Source organism: Notolepis coatsorum (assembly GCF_963971535.1).
Source record: "Notolepis coatsorum genome assembly, chromosome: 2".
Lineage (NCBI taxonomy): Eukaryota > Metazoa > Chordata > Actinopteri > Aulopiformes > Paralepididae > Notolepis > Notolepis coatsorum.
This window is the reverse complement of record NC_140166.1, coordinates 42,948,735-42,971,207: the sequence shown is the minus strand read 5'-3', so window position 1 is coordinate 42,971,207 and position 22,473 is coordinate 42,948,735.

Genomic DNA, 22,473 nt, shown 5'->3' with positions numbered 1-22,473 from the left:
TCTGCCTCAATAAGACCCTGGCATTGTGGTGCAGCAAAATCCACCCACTTGTGCCTGTAAGGGAAGAGAGGAATGTCTTTCAAATGGAAAAAGGGAAGAAACTAAATCATAATAACGTTTTTGTATTTTATAGTGCACCTGTGTAGAATGCTGATTGATTGATTGATTGATTGATTGATTGACATTTTTATTAACAGATTGCAGAATGGGTACAATACAGTACAGCTCAATACACACAATTGTTAAGGGGATGCAGACCAGAGAAAGACTTTCGTCTTGTTTACATCAGGGTCCCCCATTTTCGATTAATCATAACATATATCTGACATACAGTCATACTGATTGAGGATATGTGACTACCCCTGTTATTTGAACTATAGGCTGTCATATATATATCGATAGAGTCCATAACTATCACCTTAATATCTATGATTGTGTCCTGGCTGGCTAATGTTTGCTATTGAGACACACGCCATGAAATGACAAGGTGGAATACAGCAGTCGGTGAAACCTTGCCTCCAGTGTGAACGCAATGGGGAGCATTTGCATAATGCTTTGCTTAACTGGCACCTTTCTGAGACCAACCTTGAATAAAGGAGAACTGTATGGCAGTGGAGGCGACATGCTGAACGTTTGCAATGTTTCATTCCCACTGCTGAAGGAGAGAGGCAAACTATATATATACTGTATATTGTATTAACTCAGTTACTTTTCTACTCTGCATTGTATATTGTATATATGTACACTGAACACTTTTGTCTACGTACTTGACTTTATACTTATTATACTTATTTTATACTTATCTATTTTTATCTAGCACAATATCTGGAGCAAAACAGAAATAAGCATTTTATATAAAAGTACTCTGTATTTTTGTATGACAACTAATAAAGAAACTTGAACTTGAACTATACTACGTCCATTATCTGAATCACCGCTAGCCATATCACTGAAGAAGGACATTGTCCGAAACATGTCTGCTTTTTATTCAGGCTGCCATTAAAAAACATTGAACCTGTGAGTGCTGGTCCGGCTACCCTGCTTTTTGATATACTGAATCACCGCTTGAAATAATATTTCACTTTGATTATACATGTTTCACTTTTCACACCTCAATTTCATGAATACTCAACACACGTATAGTATTGACCCAGGGTATCGATTATTGTGATTAAGTACTATTACTCATTTGCATAGATTCTCTTTTAAATATAGTCTAATAATCATATACTTCTTTATGGTGATGTGACCGTGATGATGTAATTTTTTGGGGGGCACAGCGTGGGCCTAACGATTAGAGAAGCGGGCTTGTGATGCCGGTTCCATCCCCCAGACTGGCAGGACAAATCTGGGTTGGGAAGTGAATAAATAACTCTCTCTCGTCCCTCGATATCAACCCCTGAAGTGCCCTTGAGCAAGGCACTTAACCCACCAAATGCTCCAGTGGAGCTGCTCAGTGGCCAACAGTGTGAGACTGTGGTTCTACAATCATCATTTTATACATTATGTGGTATAATCTGTATAAGTATATATATATATACTATAGTATATCTCTGAAAATGTGATTACCTGACAGGGAGATTTACCAACACACTTCTCTCTTTTTCTGTCTCTCTCTCTTTCTAACACACACGCACACACATGCACAAACACACTACCTCTCTCTCTCTCTCTCTCTCTCTCTCTCTCTCTCTCTCTCTCTCTCTCTCTCTCTCTCTCTCTCTCTCTCTCTCTCTCTCTCTCTCTCTCTCTCTCTCTCTCTACACATAACCTAACAGCTAACAGGTGTGAACATGTATAATTGTGTAAAATGGTAAGTGGCTGCATTTACAGTATATAGCGCTTTTATCCAAAGCGCTTTACAATTTGTTCCTCACATTTTACCCATTCACTCACACATTCACTCACCGACGGCGGAGGCAACCATGCAAGGTGCCAACCTGCTCATCGGGAGCAATTAGGGGTTAAGTGTCTTGCTCAAGACACTTTGACACGCTGCCCGGGAGGAGCGGGAATCGAACCGTGAACCTCCAGATTACCAGACGACTGCTCCACCTCCTGTCGCCACACACTTCACACTGTGTGAGTGTGAAGCAGCTGTGTTGCTACTCACTCTTGGTAAATAAAGGTTACAAAAATAGAATAACAATAATAATAATTGCGTGTGTTCATCATGATTGTGTTTGTCGAAAAGCAGTTTCACCTGTAACATGCCAGATGTGAGAGGCTGACAATAAATAAACATCTCTCGTAGGCAAAACACAACTTCTACATGTACTTATATTTACATTTAGTCATTTAGCTGACGCTTTTATCCAAAGCGACTTATAAGTTCTGTACGACAAGTCATCAGGAAGGGTACAACTCTATCAGCTGAGTAACATGTGTTCATCAAAGTGTTGAGTGCTACAGTGTAGGTTAGTTTATTAGGACAAGTGCATGATAGTAAGGTTAGTTAGGGTTAGATTCTTTAATTTTTTTTAAATTTCAGATAATGGTTGAAGAAGTGCGTCTTTAGTCGACGACGAACGATTGGACGGGTTTCGGCTGTCCTAACTGGTGGGCAGTTCATTCCACCATTGTGGGGCAAGAACTGAGAAAAGGCGGCTTCTCCTTGATGACCCTCCCGGAGCTTGGATAGGAGTGGGTCTGAGACGGCCAGAAGATGCAGAGCGTAGGGGTCTTGAGGGTGTGTAGTTAGAGACCATTGACCGGAGGTAGGTGAGAGCAGTTCCCTTTGCCGCACGGTATGCCAGGTCGAGGGCCTTGAAGCGGATTCGTGCAGCAATGGGGAGCCAGTGTGTCTGTGTGGTTCTCCAGCTGCACAAAGGCAGAGCAAGAGGCTCTACAGAGGGTGGTGAAGGCGGCAGGCAGGATCGTCGGGACTCCTCTACCAAACATCACCTCCGTCTTCACCTCCCGCTGCCTCCACCGCTCCAAATGTATCATCAAGGACCAGTCTCACCCAGCACATCACCTCTTTCAGCTCCTTCCCTCAGGGAGGAGATACCGGTCCATACATGCCAAGAGTACAAGATTTATGAACAGCTTTTTCCCCCAAGCAGTCAGACTGTTAAATACTCATTGACTGTCCCCTCACGTGCACCATGCACTTACCACTGCACTTGATAATCTCTGATTACCACCCATCATGCACTTTATTATTTAAAATATTCTGTTATGTACAGTGTTATATGTGTTATGTGTTCATGTATGTATATATGTACTACGGTCTGTGGGAGCTCCCCCGAAATTTCGTTGTATACTGTGCAATGACAATTAAAAGTCTATTCTATTCTATTCTATTCTATTCTATTCAGTGCAGGTCCCTAAGAAGTGGGGTGACATGGGCTTCAAAGTGAAATATTGCTTTGAACCCCTTCCCTTTCACTACCACACTACCCTATCCCCATCAAGCAGAGCTCAAGCCTCCACAGCTTCAAGAGAAGCGTCAGGAAGTGGCTCATGGACAGAATAGAGGAATAGCCCCCTATACTTTTAATGGGTTTCCAATCTGTTTTTAGTTATTGTGTGATATAACATTTTAGCTATTGGTTAGTCTTCTAATGTTTTAAATGTATGTGTTTTGTGTCATTGTTGTGTTTTTGTTGTGGCCTAACAGGCCTGGGACCATGACGGAAATAATTGTCTTACTCTTTCTCATGTTATCCTTTGGATCCTTGTTGTGTGTTTTTAATCCATCAATAAAATGAAAATAAAACGGTTAACCCTTTCACTGCGGCAATACAGAAGGTTAACCCTTTCACTGCCACACGACACAGGGTTAACCCTTTCACTACCACACTACAGATGGTTTGAAAGTAGCAGTACACCACCAAAGTTACAAGTAAGACCCAGACAGAAATATTTGGGTAGTGACTGTTTGTGCATGTGCATTTTACTGCAGGATTCGATTCCTCTGTGCAGCTGGAGATGAGCACATCGAAATGGAATGGAGTTGTCTCAGGATGGTAAGGCTAAAAAGTAACTGAAAGGTCATTCGATCCCCGGCCCTGACAGGAGGTTGTATTCCAGCTGGTTAAATATCCACACTTGGCTTCTGTTTATGTGGTATAATCTGTATAAGTATATATATATATACTATAGTATATCTCTGAATATGTGATTACCTGACAGGGAGATTTACCAACACACTTCTCTCTCTTTCTGTCTCTCTCTCTTTCTAACACACACACGCACACACATGCACAAACACACTACCTCGCTCTCTCTCTCTCTCTCTCTCTCTCTCTCTCTCTCTCTCTCTCTCTCTCTCTCTCTCTCTCTCTCTCTCTCTCTCTCTCTCTCTCTCTCTCTCTCTCCCCCCCCCCCTCTCTCTCTACACATAACCTTCAACTTGTACACACATATACACACACACAGTATATGCCATTATCCACATATCTCTGTACATCATATCTATAAATCCAGATATCTCTGTACATCATATCTGTAACTCATGATGTACGTCAATGCTCAACATGTTTTGTCTACTCGCCTGTATAAATAGTAATGTTAGCTTACCATTCTTTAGAGATCTAGGGCTCTAGGCTATAGGGACATTGCTGTAACCTAGGTCTTTCCATGTTGCAACATGTCATTCTGTCAGTAAACTATCCTTAATCAAAGACTCTGTTGCCTCCGTGAATAATCTGGTAAAATTATTCCACATCATCACCCAACCAGTTTAAAAGCTAAATCTAACAACCTGGTTGACATAAACGTTCATGTCTGTGGTGGAGCTTGGCATTGCTCAGCTCCATTGCTCTCATACAATCAAGTATCAGTGTCAATTTGTACATAACTGCCATACACAAAGCAGGGCCGTGCACAGGAATTTTGGGGGTCAGGGGTTCAAGCAACAAAAGGGTCCACCCACACCTAGAATCTTCCAACGGTTGTCCCATTTTAAGTGGAGATGATGGTAAAGTAAAATCAATATCTAAGAAGGGAGATCCCCCCCTTGAACGGCCCTTCTAAGGTTTCTCCCCTCCACATTGCCTGTGGTGCTTTTTTCCTATTGCTAGGTTTTTAGCAAGTTTTTCCTTACCTTCGTGTGTGTTAGCTATGTCTGGCAGTGTTGCATTTATTTATTTAACATTTTATTTTGGATTTCATGGTGTTTTTTGTTTAGTTCTTGATTTATTGTGATGTTTCTTCTTGACTTGTTTAAAAGAACACGTGTCCGGCCCATGGGGACATTAACGTGTGTTGTCGGGCCTTACAAATACATTTGATTTGATTTTTAGTTGAATATACAAAAATACATCAATACATATTTTCCAAGAGTGTACTCTACTGTACTACAGGTATGTACAGTATGGCAAAGGAGCAGGAGCTTAAACCTCCTTTTGACCCTACCTGGTGTGGGGCAGTGGCTCAGAACATAGAGCGGTCATCTGGTCATGCTCACGTTTCTTTTCAATCTTCGGGCCAAATGGACTGTTTAGGAATGTACTGTAACTGGGTATCATACTCATGTTACTTTAACCTCTGCTACTGTGCATAAATCCTTCTCTGTTTGAACAGCTTTGGATGAACTAATTCAGTAAGGAGATTAAAGAGGGGAGCAGGTATATGGAGAGAGAGAGAGAGAGAGAGAGAGAGAGAGAGAGAGAGAGAGAGAGAGAGAGAGAGAGAGAGAGAGAGAGAGAGAGAGAGAGAGAGAGAGAAGGCAGAGGGAGAGAAGGCAGAGGGAGAGAAGGCAGAGGGAGAGAGGGAAGAGATTACCTCTGTTTCTTCCATGCCACTATTTGCTGGGAGCTTAATCCATAGCCACAGACCCTGAGCCCTCACATCTCAGTCACTCAAACACAGTAGTCTCTTTTGAAACGCTTAGCCCATTCTGCAGTGTAACCTAAGCGGTGATGTGCTCTTTTGCGATGTAAGAGGCTGAGTTGTTTCTCCTTCCTCTTCCACCCTGATAAGACCGAGGCGTTTGAAGTGAGCGAGGCGAGGGTGCTCTTTTTGTCCGTAGTATTATTTCACGTCTAGATGTTCTTCCTAGCAGTGTGTGGTTGTGTGTATACTGTGGCACGGGCCACGGCACCCAAAGGTGACGGATCTGAAGAAAGCTATGAAACATCTCCCTCCAAGTGCTTAGCGTTTTGCTTCTAAAGAATGTAGTACCGCGGAAATCAATAGATTTCGTTGTACATCTCTTGCTTGCTGTTGAACATAATTGCCATGTTAGTTGTATAACAACAACAACAACACCACCACCACAACTATTTTGTTCAGATAACATGATTTTCTAACAGTTGCTGTAAGAGCATTATGGAAGCAGAACAGATCAAAAGCGAGGATAGTTACAAGCACGTTGAGAGGCCTTTATCATCAGGATTATTTGCGATCATCATAATTGTCTCAGGTAGAAACAGCATGCCCAATTAATTTAATCCATTAGAAATTCCCACTTTAATTCCAACCAGCTGTTTTGGATATTGAATAGCCGGATAATAACTGGCTGAGACATCTCTATCCGCTCCTGTATGGAATGTCACTGAGGAATTACTGTCGGGGAAAAACATATAGTAAGTCTCTGGTTTATGCCTATACGGCTTGAGGCTGTCTGTGTGACATATCATGGAGTAATTCACTCGTTTGGTGGCAATCTACAGGCAGACTCAACAAGAAGCCCGCCTGGGGGCTTGAAGCAACAAGCTCTCTCTAGGGACCACAGCCAGCTATAGGATAGGCTGGACTGGGTCCTGCAAACCACGGCATGAAGAATTTACCTGCTCGCTACACACAGCTTACACATCCTCTCAGCCCGAGAGCCTACTTATTCATTCCCTTCATCTCCCCCACCCTCTCTCTTTCTCTAGCACTCTCTCTATCTCTTTCTGTATGTTTTTTTCTCTCCCACAGCATTGCGTAGATCCATCACAAAGTCACTGGTCCTGTTCTTTGCTTCAAAGATTGCAGCTATTTGTTTCACGTACCGTAAGAACACGTGCTATTTCTAAAAAAGTATTATTTGTTGGCTGTGTGACGAAAGGGAAATGCAAAGATCTTCCCAGCTACTGTCAATATCTGTAGAACAGTGGTGAATCACGGCTGTAGTGGTTCATCACTGAAAGTCATATGAAATGATGGGTTTTAAAGGAAGTGAGGTAACAACAAGCGATTAGTCTGACAGCTATAAGCAAAGCCAGCAAGGTGTCAATAATTTAACAGAGTATGCGGTAAATCTAAACGCCTTTGGATATTTCATACCACCGGGGAACAAAGTTTAATCAAACAGAAAGATTGGCCCCATAGCTGTGTGGGTGAGAGAGAGGAGAAACGAGTTGAATTTATTGGCAGTCCTTGAACAGGCAATTGGGTTTTTATTATAGGCATCATTCAGGGTGAAATTAGCAATGTGACCTGCTATTTTAGTGAAATAAATTGAGTTAAGAGATTGATGTGGATAAATGTCACGTTTAATGTCATCGTAAAAATAAAAGTACTCTGGTTAAAATTACAGTAAAAGCCATAAAGGCGTGAGCTAGTAGTCTTCTGGTCCCTATTACCCCGCTCCATTTTATTTTACTTCAAGGATCCGCTCAAAGAGAAAGAGAAATCCAACATTCTTTGTTTTGGTTCCAAGGCATTGCTCAACTATTTTGAACCGAAACGCCGTAATGGCTTTTATTGATCCTCGATGTCTGGTGTCCTCTCCAATGGCGAAGTAACAATGCTCCTCTCTCCCCCCGCTCCAAATCACATCAAAGAGATGTTATGACAGCGCAGGCTTTTCATGAAAGATCTCCAAAGTGGGTCGATATTTCGCCAGTGCCACACGCTTCAATTGCCGCCAACGGAAGGATATTCTTGAGATTCTCATTTGTGATCTGGTTTAACACCATGACGGTTACACTCACCGCACACACGGACAACCTCTGCACCTGCCGTGCCGTACGGTAGAAACGCTGGCAGTAGATTAGGCAGAATTTGTGAACATATACTTATTTAATTCAAAGTGCTGGAGGTAAATGGTGTTAATTTATGGCATACTATATTAGCTTTTTAGGGATATTGAGGGCTGAACTCTGCTGTATGCTCAGCTCGGAAATTGCTACTAATGCCTCATAATTGAGAAATTCAAGATGGAAGCATCTCTCAGCCACTTTGTTGATTCTACATGATGAGGTGTACAGCCAGCGGTACTGGTATGCATACGTACACAGACCCGGGGGTTACTCAGTTGTACAATATTTTATTTGGCCTTGAGAATCATATTGCAAATCCATATCAGCCTATTATAAAGTAATCAAACCAGCTGTGTGTTGATTTATGGTACAAATATCTGATGATATTCTGACATCCTATAACACGGGGAGAACTCTGTCTGTCGGTCTGCACTCATTCTTCTTCTGAATGGGTTGTTGTTCCAATCAATCTGAAATGACACAGATTGAGGGTATTGATCATTGATCATTGAGCTCTATAGTTGACTCCACCCTTTTCCCTGCTGGTCCTGGAAAACAACAGGAAGATACAAATTTTGCCCTTTCACTACCACACTACAGAAGGTTAACCCTTTCACTACCACACTACAGACGGTTAACCCTTTCACTACCACGCTACAGACGGTTAACCCTTTCACTACCACACTACAGACGGTTAACCTTTCACTACCACACTACAGAAGGTTAACCCTTTCACTACCACACTACAGACGGTTAACCCTTTCACTACCACGCTACAGACGGTTAACCCTTTCACTACCACACTACAGACGGTTAACCCTTTCACTACCACACTACAGAAGGTTAACCCTTTCACTACCACACTACAGACGGTTAACCCTTTCACTACCACACTACAGACGGTTAACCCTTTCACTACCACACTACAGACGGTTAACACTCAATGCCCTCAATCTGTGTAATTTCGGATCGATTGGAACAACGACCCATTCAGAAGTAGAATGAATCATTGCAGACCGACAGACGGAGTTCTCCCCGTGTTATAGGATGTCAGAATATCATCAGATATTTGTGCCTTAATCAACACACAGCTGGTTTGATTACTTTATAATAGGCTGATAGGGATTCGCAATATGATTCTCAAGGCCAAATAAAATATCGTGTACGACTGAGTAACCTCCGGGTCTGTACTGTATGCATACCAGTACCGCCGTAGGCCTTCCTCATCATGTAGAATCAACAAAGTGGCTGAGAGATGCTTCTTTTTTTACATAACACAATATCTCCCTCTCTCTCTCTCCCCCAGCACTTTGTGAGAGGCACAGAAAACTATTCCCACTGGTCACACTGCAATTAGCACGCGCGCCGCCAACCCCCACAAGCTGCAGCAGCACTCACTCGCGCCAAGTCCCCCCACACACACACACGCACGCACGCACACACACACACACACACACATACGCACGCACGCACACACACACACACACTCACGCACACGCACACACACACACGCACACGCACGCACACACACACACACACACACGCACACACGCACACACACGCGCGCACAGCGTTCTCTTTCCTTTCAACCCCTGCTTTGTGCATTCTAGCATGAGTCATGTGGTGTTGTACCTTGTAGCCGTTCACAAGTGGCAGATTTTTCAAGCTCGCGCGGTGTCAGACAGGGTCGCATTAGAGAATGTGATGTTTGCTTAATGGCACTCAACAGGCTGTCACATTGTATCACAAGGGAGCCCCCCCCCCTTCCAAGAACTTGCTAGAATGTGTGAGTGAGTGAATAAGTGAGTGAGAGAGAGACTTTCTCCTTTAATGTGGTTTCCACACATGTGTCTGCAGCCGCACAGTATTATGACCACCCAGTGACAACAGCCCGAGTAAACACATGACTCGGTAGACAGGTTGTTGTGACTGTGAGTGACAGACAGTTAGTGCTGTTCTCTTCAGTTCAATCACTGTGTGGCTACAATGACGTGTCTGTATACCTACTGTATGTGCTTTGGACGGAATCATTAATTCATTAGATTTATATAGCGCTTTTCTCAGGCTCAAATCGCTTTACAACTTAGGGTGGAAATTGCCTCCTTCACTACCACTGGTAGCACCCAACCTTGGGCTACGCAGGCTCAATGGCTGCCATACACTGGCAACCGGCACACATCACACTACACAATGGCTGAACGGCTCAGGAGACAGGGATTGATATCAGCCAATTAAGGGGAAGGGATGATTAGGTGGCCTTGATGTCAGAGACCTGATTGGGAATTTGGCCAGGAACTCTTTGCGATAGGCGTCCTGGGTTCTTTAACGACCGAATTCAGTCCGGACCTCGGTTTAGCCTCTCATCCGAAAGACGGCACTCGCAGCTGTACGGTGTCCCTATCACCGTAACAGGGGCGTTGTTACTGACAAGTCCAGAGGACAGAGTGCCCCCTGCTGGACAACAACACCACTTTCCGACCATAGCTACTCAAGAAGGTAATATGATGAATGACATGTTTATTTTATTATTATTATCCTTTTACATAACATAATTATGCCATTTTAGGTGTGGCCCGAGACAGAGTGAAACCCTCCCCTTAAGGTTAGAGTCAAGCTCTACTAATCATTGGAAAAGGATGTATGAATTATGATTATCACCCAAACCGTGTCACGGGTAGTGGCATCTAATGCTGCAACGACAATCAACAGTGTTCATGTGGCACGTACCACATGGCACATTCAAGAGTGTCTTTGCAAAAAAAGACAAATCCGGAGATTGCTACGGTACACGGTCCCTTTGAGCGTGTTGATACGCATTATCTCGAGTGGTGATACATTGCATGTATTCAAATAGAAACCGGGAGGCCCGGGGAATAACAAACGAGTGGGAAGAATGGAAATCAACAGCAGGCAGATTGAAAGTTAAAAGGCTGTAAAATGAGTGTGTGTTCAAACAGAGAGGGGGCTCCGAGTGGCGTGTATTATACTCTGCTTCTTATCACGCTCCCCTGGCTTTCACAAGGCCCTTGATTAGCAAACAGAAGCCCCAGAGATAAAACACACTCATAGACACAGACTGGATTTGCATGTAAAGAGAAGCGATGGCCTTTCATGCGTGCATCTGTGCCAGGCCAAGCGACAGAACATGGCGTGCTGGGAGACCAAAGCTCTCCTCACTGGGGAGGGAGAGGACGGGTTGGATCGGGACTCTTCTCACTGCGAGGAAGGTTTCTGATCGCTTGCTGCGCCATCAATCTTTCATTGATTCTGAGATTTATTTTATTTCCTTTTGCCTTTCTACCTTTTTCTCCCATCCCCCAATAATACTACCTTATGCATACTGCACCTTATGTGAATACTGTATATTTCTGTTAGTTAGTTAGTTAATTATATTGATTTGTTATATTGTTTACACTGCTTCTTTGTACTATCTGTACCTCCCCATCTCCTCTCCCATGCTGCTATGATGCCTGAATTTCCCCAAGGGGATCAATAAAGGAATATCTTATCTTATTACATGGCGTTTTAACATTCGCCGAAATGCTTGATTGTGATTGGTCAATAGCGCTCGTCAGAGGTCCGTTATTACTCGATAATGGACCTCTGCCGAGCAATAATGACCGCTGTTCGCAGCTGTTCTCGGTCATTGTTGCAAAATAATTGACCTTCACTACGTTTAAAACACCTAGGCGAGGCGCCTCTGTATTCTAAACTCTGTGTCGGTCAATTATTTTGCGACAATGACCTCGTAGCTATACATTATCCCTTACTTATCTTATTCCACCCATAGTCGCTGCGCTGCCCTACTGTCGGTCTGGGGAGGGCGTCATTATGTGGAGTCACCAGCTGCTTCTTTTCACCTGACAGCGAGGAACTTCACTGGCAGAACGTAACGCGCTTGGAGGTTCAAGCTATCTCCCCCAGATTCCCTCCCTGCTGAACAGGTGCCCCGACTGACCAGTAGGAGTCACTGTTGCAACGACCAGGACTTATACACCCCCCACCGGCTTCCCCCCTGTGAACACTGCCGAATGTGTTCGTAGGGACGACTGACCAAGCCGGAGTTGAACCCTGGGCCTCTGCAGTGGTAGCCGAGTGCTTAGACCTCTACTCTATTCTTTGTACATTATGTACAGTACATCCACGTATGTCTTCTTTTTTTCTTGATTGATTATTGGAAATACTTCTACTCAGAGCCAGGAAATAGGTCTAAGAGTGACACTATGTGCATGATCTAAGTGTCTATCAATTTGTTCCATATCTCTGTCTTCTCTAATGGCATGTACACTTTTTTTTTATATAAAAAACAAATAAATAGCTATTATTTCAGGCAGGCCATAATAAAGACATCCAGAGACAATACCCAGTGTGTTTCTTTCACGTTAGAGAAAGCAGACAGTTCTAGACTTCAACAACATCCAGTAATGACTCCGCTAAATATAATTTATGTCTTGGATCATAAGTTATTCATTGACTTGCTGATTAATTATGTAAGCCTGAAATGTAATATCTCTGATTATGTGTGACAGGAGATTTTCATCATTACAGAAAGAGGGAGATATTACCAGCAGTTTTATGCTAAGCAGCATCCTTTTCCATAAATGAATACAGACACACACACACACGTAGGCAACAGTCATATACTGTTTATCTCGCTGCTTTGACGTGCTACAATTTAGAAAACTCAATGCGGTGAAGACGGTATCTGTGTGCGTTCGGCTGTACAGGCTGAAACACCATGTAGCGAACGCCAGCTACTGTCAGTGCCTTCATACATTTGTAATAGGGATGCTCGATATTGGCTTTTTTACCGATACCGATATACCGATATTGTCCAACTCTTAATTTCCGATACCGATATCAACCGATATCAACCGATACCGATATATGCAGGGTTCCCCCACCCCCAAAAACGGAATAATTTCAGGTAATTAACATTACATATCTCTTGTTGTGGAATTAACACAACATTATGCATACTTTTGACAATAAATAAAATCAGAATTTGTTCTTACTTGCTTGCCTGGGTAAATAAAGGTTATAGAAATGTAAAAAAATAAAAATAAAAATATATATATATTCTTTTTTTTAAACCGATACCGATATTTTCCGATATCACATTTTAATGTCAATATCGGCCGATAATATCGGACATCCCTAATTTGTAATGCTTGTTTAACTTTTCCGTACCTTCACCCACACATTCACATCATGTACATGAGTTGTGAGGTGCCTGGGTTCAAGATGTGAAATATGTATCGGCTGAGTCGATGACACAACCTGCCCGAAATGGCAACGCACTTTCAACTGAACACAGGGAATGAATGATAGCTTCCACCATGAATCACGGGCTCAGGTTCCACAGCCCCCCCTGTGTGGCTCTCAACCTTCTTATAGGAGGAAGCTCTGGCAGATGTGAGCGGCACACAGACATTTCAAGGCACACCAGATTATTGATCGTTGGCAGTGCGGAAGGATCATAGACTATAGCCTAGTTTGCTCCCAGCAGTGTTTGAAAGGTTTAAAATGATTTCAGTGAAACAAGTGTATTTTGTAATATCTTTGACATTACGTTTGACATTGATTTCTTTGTATTTGAGTGAAGTCCTGAAAGGCGCACTTGAGCTTTCTCTACAGCACAAGAGTATGTATGGCACAAGAAACACTTGTAAACACTTGAAACCCACTGGGTTAGAAAGTGTCCTGCTTGTACAGATCACAGACACCTCACTGCTATATCATCGCTGTTGTTTGGTAACCTAATTTGTGGATTGATTAGGTTCCATTTAAAGCCCATTGTATGATTTAAGGGAAACAGATTTAGCCTAATCTTGGAGTGGATTTATCAGCTTGAAATGTTATAGGTGCTGGGGAACACATGGGAATGATAGTCCTGGCCATTTCATACTGTATTAAAGACATTCAGACCACATTCAGATAATTTTTTTTAGCATTTATTGCTTTATCCGGATAGGCCTGTCAGAGAGGAAGGATGGGAGAAGACGTGGGGGGAAGACATGTGGCAAAGGTCTCTCTCGAACCCGGGATGTCCGCGTTGCACTGCAGTGCAGCTACGTGGTGCGCCACCCTGGTGCCCCATTAATATCATTCTTGAAAAGAAACAACCCTGTTTAACCGAATGTGTTGTAGTACTCGAGTCCGAGTCCCGGACTGATTTTCAGGACTCGGACTTGAGCACTAATGACTCGGACTTGTTAATTGATAAATACAGTTTTTCTTTTGTAATAGGCCCTAATCATTTCGCATAAGATATTGATGGCCAGTGCATTTGTTTGGCTATTGTGTCACAAAGTGAATAAACTCTCTTTGAAACGGTGACCGCTGTGTCATTTATGTTTAATGTAGACCTTTTTTTTGTGATCTTTTTCCTCCCTCTTTTTCCGTTTCTCTCCCCTCCCAATGTTAGTCGTTATGCCAATTCCCAATCCCCTTCCTGGTCGTTGCGCACTCTATCCCCTACCGTCGGTCCGGGAGGGCGGAGACTATCACATGCTTCCTCCGACACATGTGTAGCCAGCCCACCACTTCTTTTCACCTGGCAGCGCGGACTCTCACTGGGAGAGTGTAACGTGTGGAAGGTCACACTACCTCTCTTAGATCCTTCCCTTGCTGTGCAGGCGCCCCAACCGAACTGTAGGAGTCGCTGTTTACAACGACCAGGACCCACCCTCGCCGGGTTTCCCACCCTCTAACACTGCCAATTGTGTTAGTATGGACGGTCGGCCAAGCCGGAAGCACCACAGCTGGATTCGATCCCACTGTCTCTGTGGTGGTAGACAGACGCTTAGTCCGCTGCACTACCCGGCCGCACCTAATGTAGACCTTTTTTAATTTGTATGTCAGCTCTTTGACTGCCAGAGTGGAGTGGACTCAACCTTGATGACTTGGACTCGGACTCGGACTAGGGTAATGGGGACTCGACTTGGACTCTGGCTCTTCTTTGGTGACTCGGACATGGACTCCGACTCGAACACTGGGGACTCGAGACTCAACTTGGATTCGAGATTAAGTGACTCGACTACAACACTGATTAGAGCAGGAACACTGCCTACCTACAGCCCAGTGTGTACATTTGAAAAGCATGGGCAGGGGCAGCCAATCAGCGAAGGGAATAATGCATTTGAAATGTGGTATGTGCTACACCCACCAAAAAACAATTCAAGGGATGAAAAAGGTCCTGGAAAAGAATGTATTCAAATTATATATTGACTAGATTCTTTAGAAAGAATGCGAATACTGTATACTTAAGACTACAGGGAGTTATATAAAATGTATAAGATATTTAAAAAACCTGACCTTTAAAAAAGTGCATCAATATCAATCTAAAAACTAGTTTCTTTATGGTTCTTCCTGAAAAGCCGCCTCTTTGGAGATAAGAGGTTTTCATCTGACGACAGCAATATTAGTGCGTAGAGATTTGTCACTGTTTGTGTTATAGGTGTTTATTTAAAGGCCAGCGGCGGTGCTGTGGAGATAACAGGAAGGCGATGGGAGGAGGTTATAGTGAACCATCAGTCAGATGAGAGAGAGAGGAATGTGGGTGGAGACAAGAGCAAAGACCTTTAGCCCTCGTCGTGATAGGAGCTCTAGCTTCACACACACACACACACACACACACACACACACACACACACACACACACACACACACACACACACACACACACACACACACACACACACACACACACACACACACACACACACACACACACACACACACAACACACAAACACACACACAAACACACAAACACACACACACACACACACAAACACACATACACTTCACATACAGCATGTATCTCTTTAGACTATTCAGTGAGTCAGTTTCTCTGCATTACACACAGAGAGAGAGAGAGAGAGAGAGAGAGAGAGAGAGAGAGAGAGAGAGAGAGAGGAGAGAGAGAGAGAGAGAGAGAGAGAGAGAGAGAGAGAGAGAGAGAGAGAGAGAGAGAGAGAGAGAGAGAGAGAGAGAGAGAGAGAGAGAGAGAGAGAGAGAGAGAGAGAGTTCCTCTCTGCTGGAGCCCATGGAGCTTCCCTAGAACTCCCCGGGGAGCAGCACTCATATGTCCAGAAACATTTGCGAGATTTTCCTTTACTCAAGTGATTCTGTATAATGTCGAGTGGGCCCTCGCCTTGCCTACTGCCATTCTGTGTTGGCGCCTGGTAGACTCCAGCTCTCTGATAATATCTTGTAAGCTACGGCGGCACGTGGTGTAGCGGTTAACGCTGTCGCCTCACAGCTAGAAGGTCCTGGGTTCCATTCCCGCTTGGGGACCAGGTCGCAGCATTGGGGACCAGGTGGGGTATCTCCCGGGCCTTTCTGTGTGTTCTGTTGGCATGTTCTCCCCCGTGCTCGTGTAACTGGTCTAAGGCCACCCTCTTTAATGTCGTCGCGTATGGGAAGTTAAGAGACAGGCCGTGATCCATTTCAGCATTTAATTCTGTTGAAACATCCCAGATAGGCACATATTAACATTGGCCAGCAGATGGCGTCAACAGCTCACATATGCCCTGTCAGCATTCCAGATAGTCTGAAGTTTACAATCATCCACTGAGATATCACATTAAAATAAAATACACAATGAAATAATACAAAATAAACAATAAGACATCTCAAATTACCTGTTGAAACATCCAGCTCACATATGCTGCAATGGGGGAATATCAATCACATTTCAGACCGAGGCCTACACATTTTGCTCAGCCATTACTTCTAGCTCAACCACATGTCCTTGCAACAGTTCGCCACCACAGCTAAACCACATTACAACAAGTGCAGAATTGTTCATCATTAACACAGTTACCACTATATACAACTCCGGTTCATTGCCCAGCAACCTATTTACAATATTTTAACCATCATACGTTCTTTTAGACCAGATATATTTACAGACACTGAACGAACGTCTTACCCCTGTCAGCATTCCAGATAGTCTGGCGTGAGAGGGGAGGTGCAAGGGGAAAAACGTCACTTCGGCAGGAAGTGACGATTTCAAAATAAAAGGCTATGAGAGTAAAAGATAAAAATAAACAAATTAAAATAAAACGTGAGGGAGGGATTCTTTGTGGAATACATAACAGTATATTTTATATATACCTGCTACATACTCCCCCCCTGAATTCCACTAAAATCCCGAACAGACAGGACACACACTAACAGGGACCTCCAACACACGTCAGAACCGGCACGGGTTTACATGAAGAAACGTATCTTCAGAATCAGTTAGAAGCTACCTGTCAAACAGGTTCAGAGAAAACAAAAGGGTGTACAGTCCTATGTTCCTCCTAGAATCGCTTGGTGCCTTATACACCAAACCTACCCGGCCTACTCGAGTCCCATATCCTACCTGTGAGCACATGCAGTAACACTACTTACAGTGACACATTGCAAGACTAAAGTGTACACAGACTAAACAAATATGCACTGACTACAGCAACTACAGTACACTGCCCATTGACCTAGACAACGTCGGTTTCTACGGTGTGAGCTAACTGCAGCCGCTACAGTACACTGCCCTGCAAAGGCTAACCGCAGTCACTACAGTATACTGCCCCTTGACCACACAGTGTGAGCTAACCGCAGCAACTACAGCAACCCGCCCTACAACCTAAACACCTAGATACAAACACAGGACGTGGAAATCAAGGAGCGTGAAATCAAAAAAAAATTAAATTGGCCTCTGCACAAAGCACAGAGTTCCCGTGACATGACCGAGAGTTCCCGACTCTGTATACTGTAGGGCACCAGCTCTGCCCCAAGCAGAGAGTTCCAGTGGTTCGACAATAAAATTCCAGGCTCTGCACGCTGCCATTTTACCACACCACCGCAACTGCTGTCAAACAGCTAACCAAATAACAATCAACAATCCCACATCCCGAATTATACTATTTACATGTATCCAAATCACCATCAGAAAAAATAATGAACTCCCCTCTACGACATAGGGATCCATCTTCCTTCTCTCACTACAAAACGAGCTATCAGGAAAGAAGGGAAAAAAATTATATATATTCCACTAATCACAAAAAAAATTCTCCAAATGCTTCAGCACCTTTAACAAAACAGAAAAACAAAAACTGACCACCAGTCCTTTTCAACAACTCAACTGTCCTCTTTTTTCAAAAAGAACACGATGTCCTCTTTTCTAGAAAGAACACGATGTCCTCCTTTTTTAGAAAGAACACGTGTCCTCCTTTTTTAGAAAGAACACGATGTCCTCTTCTCTCTTCTTCTTAGAAATAACACGATGTCCTCTCAACTGTGACACAGTCACTTCGACACAAACCTCCCAAGGGAACTTTATTTTCTTCTTCTTCCTCTTCCTCCTCCGACCTCCGATGATCAAGCTGGCCTTGACCCTCATTACAATTTTTTTATTAATTTTTTGATCACAGCATTTCTTTTCTTGGCTATTCTTCGTCGACGACCCTTCCCGGCGACCAAGCTGGTGTTGGCACTTGCGTCGTCCTGGTCAACGGCACCACTGTAACTGGTCTAAGGCCACCCTCTTTAATGTCGTCGTGTATGGGAAGTTAAGAGACAGGCCGTGATCCATTTCAGCATTTAATTCTGTTGAAACATCCCAGATAGGCACATATTAACATTGGCCAGCAGATGGCGTCAACAGCTCACATATGCCCTGTCAGCATTCCAGATAGTCTGAAGTTTACAATCATCCACTGAGATATCACATTAAAATAAAATACACAATGAAATAATACAAAATAAACAATAAGACATCTCAAATTACCTGTTGAAACATCCCAGATAGGCACATATTAACATTGGCCAGCAGATGGCGTCAACAGCTCACATATGCTGCAATGGGGGAATATCAATCACATTTCAGACCGAGGCCTACACATTTTGCTCAGCCATTACTTCTAGCTCAACCACATGTCCTTGCAACAGTTCGCCACCACAGCTAAACCACATTACAACAAGTGCAGAATTGTTCATCATTAACACAGTTACCACTATATACAACTCCGGTTCATTGCCCGGCAACCTATTTACAATATTTTAACCATCATACGTTCTTCTAGACCAGATATATTTACAGACACTGAACGAACGTCTTACCCCTGTCAGCATTCCAGATAGTCTGGCGTGAGAGGGGAGGTGCAAGGGGAAAAACGTCACTTCGGCAGGAAGTGACGATTTCAAAATAAAAGGCTATGTGAGTAAAAGATAAAAATAAACAAATTAAAATAAAACGTGAGGGAGGGATTCTTTGTGGAATACATAACAGTATATTTTATATATACCTGCTACACTCGCAAGGGACGGACCGGAGCCCGTGTCTGCTCCCAGCTGCCCTTGGGGGGAAGGACAACGGGATGGGTCAAGTGCAGAGAGACATTTCATCGGCGACCCCAATGCATGTGTGTGTTCCTGTGTGTCGCCCATCTGGCATGTGTGTGTTCATCTGCATGACAAATAAAGAGACTTCTTCTTCTTCTTCAAGCTGCATGACTGCTGTATGATGTAAAATGATGTCCTTCAGATCTGCCTGATCTGGATGATTTGAGCATTGACACTAAAATCAGTAAAGAGAGAGACTCAGATGAGTGATTCTGAGTATGTAGTGTAGTCTTTAAATGCTGTACCAAAACACTGTTTGCCTTACAGTAAGATGTTTTACTGAGTGTGTGTGTGTGTGTGTGTGTGTGTGTGTGTGTGTGTGTGTGTGTGTGTGTGTGTGTGTGTGTGTGTGTGTGTGTGTGTGTGTGTGTGTGAGAGAGAGAGAGAGAGAGCGCATGTGTGTGTGTGCATGTGTGTGCATGTGTGTATCTTTGTGTGTGTTTGTGTGTGTGTGTGTGTGTGTGTCATATGAACTTGAAGCTATTGAGAGACGAATCAGAAGAAGATCACCTCACAAGCTCTGCCCTCACTTTGTAAAAGTCAAGGTGAGTGGAGCGACGCTTCTTAGTGGTGAAAGTAAAGGTGAAAGTAAAGGTGAAAGTAAAGGTGAGTGCAGCGATGAGGACAAACATATCTGTGGCAGTTCCCTCTGTGGAGCATTCCAGTTGGTGTGATTCCAGGTGACAGCCAGGTATATACAGTACAGTACAATATAGTATACAGTAGCATACTATAGTATAGTACAGTACAGTGCAGTGCAGTCTAGTATCTTATAGTGTAGTATAGTATAGTACAGTCCAGTCCAGTACAGTATAGTATAATAAAGTATAGTACAGCCTAGTATTAGTACAGTATAGCATAGTACAATACAGTATATTATAGTACAGTCTAGTATAGTATAGTAAAGAATAGTATAGTAGTATAGTATATTATTAAATAGTACAATATAGTACAGTACAGTACAGTAGTATAGAATAGCATAGTACAGTCTAGTATAGTATAGTAGTATATTGTAGTACAGTATTGTATACTATAGTATAATATTAAATATTACAATATAGTACAGCCTAGTATAGTATAGTACAGTACAGTCTAGTATAGTACATTATAGTACAGTACAGTCTAGTATATTATAATAATAAAGGTTTGATGGAAATAGTATAGTATAGTACAGTATAGTGCAATATAGTACAGTATAGTATAGTACAGTCTAGTATAGTATAGTAAAGAATAGTACAGTATAGTAGTATAGTATAGTCTAGTAGTATATTGTAGTACAGTCTTGTATAGTATATTATTAAATAGTACAATATAGTATAGTGTATTATAGTACAGTGCAGTATAGTACGGTACAGTACAGTATAGTTGTATAGTATAGCATAGCATAGTAAAGTACAGTAGAGTATAGTACAGTACTATAGTATAGTATAGTAGTATATTGTAGTACAGTATTGTATAGTATAGTATTACATAGTACACTATAGTACAGTCTAGTATAGTATAATATAGTATAATACAGTTCAGTACAGTATAGTAACATAATATAGTATAGTACAGTAGTAAAGAATAGTACGATATATAGTATTAGTACAGTATAGTACAGTGCATTATAGTATAGTATTAGTACTGTAGAGTATAGTATAGTACATTACTGTACAGTACAGTATAGTACAGTATGATTACAGTGTGATTGTATGGTTTGGCGACACCACCGCTCAGGATCATGAACACCTGACGAGGACAGTGAGAACAGCATCTAAAATCACAGGATCACCATTACCACAGTTACAGGTCATCTGTCTACAGCAGCACCCGCTGCAGGAAGAAAGCACTCTGCGTTATGAAGGACACCAGTCACCCAGCACAGTGCCTCTTCTCTTATCTCCCCTCAGGGAAGCGTCTACACTACAGAGCACCAGAGCTCGGACCTCCCGCCTCAGAGATAGATTTTACCCCCGGGTGGTCCGACTACTGAACAGTAGCGCTTAAATGATTGTAGAAGCTGTGGATTCTTTGTTTTTCATCTGTGCTTTTGTTGTATTGTTCTTTTAATTGTTTTTACATTTCTTATTGTTTTATTAGATGCTGCTATTGTTTTTATTGTATGTTGTTGTTGTTGTTGTTGTTGTTGTTGTTGTTGTTGTTGTTATTCTCAGGTCAGCTTATGTTATTATTTATAGGTTTTTAACGGCTGAGGGAGTGCCAGGGCAACGTGCATCTCATTGCATTGACTGTACACTGTACTTTTAATGTATGTGACAAATAAACTTGAAACTTGATTGCAGTATTAGTATTGTATAGTATAGTATGATTACAGTATATTATAGTATAGTACAGTACAGTACCGCACAGTATAGTATTATTACCACACAGTATAGCATTATTACCACACAGTGTAGTGTTGCTCCAGTACAGTATAGCACAGTGTAGTATTACTACAGTACAGTATAGTGTAGTGTCTCTCCAGGCTCCTGGCACTGAGCTGTGGTATTCCACAAGGAAGCATACTAGGGCTGCGGTTACACTATGGCCAGTTTTCGTTTTGTTTTCAGGGTCAGTTTCGCTTTTCAGAACGCAACGTAATGGCAGGCAAGTTAGACATCGTTTTTGCCTCCTGAGCACAGTGATGTATATACATGTAGTACAATGCCAAAGCAGTAGGTGGCAGTAGGTGGCGATGTAGTTCAAACATGAAGGCCATTTTCAACCAATCAGAAAAGTTGAATGTGCCAATACACTTCCTGCTAAAAATCAACACTCCACCATCTTTAAATGCCTCGCGTGAGCCATTTAGCCAACGTAGCATTTATTTTTCAGCAAAGAAAGTGCAATAAAAGTGCAATAAACAAAATGGATACATTCACTGTGTGTTCTGCCTCTCATTTGTTGATGAAACAAAACTAACATCAACACAATTGACCACCAAGAGCGGAGTTTAGTCTCACAAAAAGATTGTCGCCGATTTTGTTAGCTTACGTGCTAACGTGATTGGGATATGCCAGTATAACAGTATAGCATTGTGGCTAGCAGCGAAGTTTGTTAGCTTACGTGCTAACGTGATTGGGATATGCCATTATAACAGTATAGCATTGTGGCTAGCAGCTTGGTAACGTTAATGCTAGCAGAATGAATGGATATAAACTTTATTTAACAGATTGCAGAATGGG